Source organism: Rutidosis leptorrhynchoides, chromosome 1 (genome assembly GCF_046630445.1).
Source record: "Rutidosis leptorrhynchoides isolate AG116_Rl617_1_P2 chromosome 1, CSIRO_AGI_Rlap_v1, whole genome shotgun sequence".
Classification (NCBI taxonomy): domain Eukaryota; kingdom Viridiplantae; phylum Streptophyta; class Magnoliopsida; order Asterales; family Asteraceae; genus Rutidosis; species Rutidosis leptorrhynchoides.
In genome coordinates, this window is record NC_092333.1 from 537,082,207 (window position 1) to 537,086,003 (window position 3,797).

Below are 3,797 nucleotides of genomic sequence, written 5' to 3' on the forward strand. Positions count from 1 at the left end.
TGCACACCTTAACCGATTATACTCCAACATACAGGGCATGCAGAAAACAGGCACAGTCAAAAAGCAATTTTATCATTTAATTAAACGGGAGATCTTGGTTGGATAGTTGATTCGATCATTTCATTTTCTGGGATTCTTTCTTGGTGTGGTCACTCGGGTCTAGTTGAAACGGGTCAAAAGTATTATGATCGGACAATAAGCATTTACAAAATCAGGCTAGGGTTAGAACATTATGGATGCATGGTATGTATGTATGGGAGAGCTACGGTGATTCAAGGAGCATATGATGCTATAAGAAACATGCCAATGCAACTCAATGCAGCTTAATTCCATCATTGCATGCATTATTAAAGTGTGTTTTAAAGGTTGACGCCTAGATAGAAAAATGGACGAACAAATAACTGAACCAATAAATGTGCTTATACATAATCTATATCCCTCATTGTTTGTGTATATTAACAAAATTATGAATCATATTAATACAAATCTGTAATGTTTGAAGATAAATTATGTAACTGTACCACTGCTAGCAATCATCGGCAAAGTTGAGTGCAAAGGCCTCGTATCTGAGATGTGTTTGGGTTTGTCAACAAGTAGGTCCCATTTTTACCACTATCAGAGCATGTTAATGTGTACTGGTCACCCGTTTGCTCAGACTGCCATAACATCACTCCGTTAGTCCCAATTCAACCTTGTAACCAAAAAAAAAAAAAAAAAAACCACTTAAAATGGTAAATGTAGTTTAGTGACTCACCATGCAAGTAACAGGATCTGTGTTACAGCTCCACCTAGAAGTAGGTACACAACTCATGTAATGACACCACGAACAATGGTCGTTTAAGTTGACTCCACGAAGAAGTGAAACAAGCCCAGCAATCAGACTGTTGAAACGGGTAAAGTATGTTAAACACAAAAAAGCAGCAAATATGGGTACAGGTCAAATCGGTCAAAACAGAAGTCAGCAAAAGTATATTTTCTTACCCAGAAACAACAAGGATGAGTGAGAGGAGCCACAGGGCACGCTGATATATCTTGTATTTAGGCTTAGGGTGCGTTTGTTTACCTCTCAATGGAATGGTTCAGCACTGAATGCTGAACCATTCAGCATTCAGTGCGTTTGTTTCTGACCTCTGAATGACATATGGTGTTGAATGGTTCAGAATTAGGCTCTGAACCATTCAGGGCAGAAACACTCTCTTAACCATTAAGAGCCTAAATTTTATGTAATATTGTCCTGAAATCATATCCTGATCACTTAACTAACAACTATATTGAATTTTTTATTAAATGTAACACGTTAATAAGGTAGTTTTACTCAGTTCATATCGTTCATTCTAAATGATTATCAAACAGCTTATTTTCATTCAGAGCTAACTTTGTTCAGAGACTCTGAACCATTTAGATTCTGAACCATTCAGCACTAAATCAAGAACACATCAAGAACACAAACCCTAGAAGAAACCGAGATGAGAACCCACCAAGATGAGCAAAATTATCAACGTGTGGCAAAATCCCCACACCCAAATTAATAACAATAATGATCACGAGGGTAAATAGTGCTGCCATCTGTATATGTAGATAGGTAAACATTAGAAAAAGCCACCCCCGATTTGGGTTAATTGTTCAAATGTAGTTGTTGATATATGAGTATTTTATTATTACCTTATTAGCATATATAGTCCAATTAGTTATAAGTTTAGAAAGCATTCCACCCAACAACCCAAAACTGATATATTGGACTGAAGGAAGAGTGTGGATAATAAACTGCCACCGAACCCTGAAATTATATAAACCAACCCAATGCGTACTGTAACAAATAAGCAATAAATAAAAATAAGTTAGTATGCATGATCAAACCAGTAAATCAAGTATGCATGATCAAACCAGTAAATCAACCAAGCACGGATGACCGTTTCTTAATTTTCGACATGTGCACTTAAATACGAAATAGTTTATAGTACATACTTTTAAAATTTTAATTCACATGGTGATGAGGAATTTTCTCAGAAAGCATATTTTACCAGTTATAAATTTGATTACTTTCTAGTTCCAGGTCAACGAATTTGAAAGCTGAAAAATAAAAATGATAAAAGTAGGATTTTGAAATTGTCTCCATGTGAAAAAAGGTTATTATCGATATATATACTTACTGAACCCAAATTCTTGCTCAAGCCGAATGCCAATAACAAAGAGACTCAGCATGTTTGCCAATAAATGAAAAAGTCCACCATGCAACCAAATGCAAGTAATTAGGAACCAACCCTGGTGATCATGAACCACTTTACTCACATCCAATGCACCCCATCTTCTCTAGCCTAAAGATGAGATATTAATTAATATTAAAAGTTACCCGCCTAAAAGGACAAGAAGACTTATTCAAGCAAAGTTACTAAACAAAGATATATAACATAAATATACCTACGTACGTAAAATTAATTTTAATCATGCCTACAAACAACTTTTGTGCATAAATTGTCCTGATAACCTTACTAAACAGATAGAGCAGTATCCGAAAATAATCCATCATAAAATATGGTAACATAAAAGAAACACACAAAGAAATACACATAGAGACCCCTACATAGTTTCTAGCAGCCTATTGGTTTAATCTTCTAGAATAGCAATAAAATGAATATCTTCAAAATTATCATCAATTAAGATCAAAATCAATTCAATATGTAGCATTATATGTCAGTAATAGTCTTCTACTAAACCTAATAAAACAGAGTTTCTCAATTACATCAACAAGCTTAACAAATTAGTTCCAATTAAGATTACATTCAGCCTCTGTTAGTCAATAGATTTATGCAAAAAATAGCAATACATGTCAATCGTAGGCTTCTCCTAGACCTAATATACCGTAAGTCTCAATTACATCAACTAATATTACAATTAAGGTCATATTCAGTCTCTATTAACTCTATATATTTAAACTAATAATAGAAATATATAGTCTTCTGCTAGAGACCTAAAAGTACCTAATTACTAATTCACACCAATAAATTTCACAATAAATTACAAATTTAGCATCTTATAAGATCATAATCAGTCAACTAGTAGTGTGCGCATGATCAACACATTATTGTAAAATTTTCAATAGAAAGATTAAAAGAATTACGCCGAAGATGAAGGACCTAGAAGCGGATTTTATTTAAACGGCTGAAAAGATAACCTTCCTAAAAAGTTACCGATACACGAAACCGAATTTTTAGGGCAATCATTTACATACATAGTGATTATAAACAGAATAGTATCCACTATCATTACAAAAGCAGTAATTAACCACGGAAACCACTTCTTAAAATGCTTAATTTCACAGAACGGTGAAGGTGTTTGACTTTGATTTCTGGCAGCCGTCACCGGCCAAAGTGCCGTTGACGGTGACGGTGATGATTCTATTTCAATTGGATGGATGATGTTTCCACCGCCGAGACCGCGTCTTGAATTGACCTTGATTTGAATAACCGGCCGGTGAGTTTCCTCTATTACGACGGAAAGGATGCCTGGAATCTGAAAGTTATCATTGACAAATTTTTGAGCGTGGGGTTTTTGATATATAGGGAGTATTACTTAACTACCTTGATGTTTGATAACAGTTTGTTATTGAACCCTGTAACTAATAGGGTGATTGTAACTAATCTATGGAAACGTTAAGGGTAAAAGGGTAAAATGAGAAGGGAAGTTAGTCAAATAAACCGGGTCACCAAATCCACGACGCTTTTTATCAAAAAATTGGCAGGTGGAGTCGTGGAGACAGTTTAACCAACACTATTATATTTATGATGATTTTTGTGACA

General features: G+C 34.7%; 1 pseudogene; it reads right to left on the bottom strand.

Moving 5' to 3' along the window:
• Positions 1–392: 392 nt before the first annotated feature.
• LOC139886659 (RHOMBOID-like protein 1) lies at positions 393–3,570 on the bottom strand (annotated as a pseudogene).
• Between the last annotated feature and the right edge of the window lie 227 nt (positions 3,571–3,797).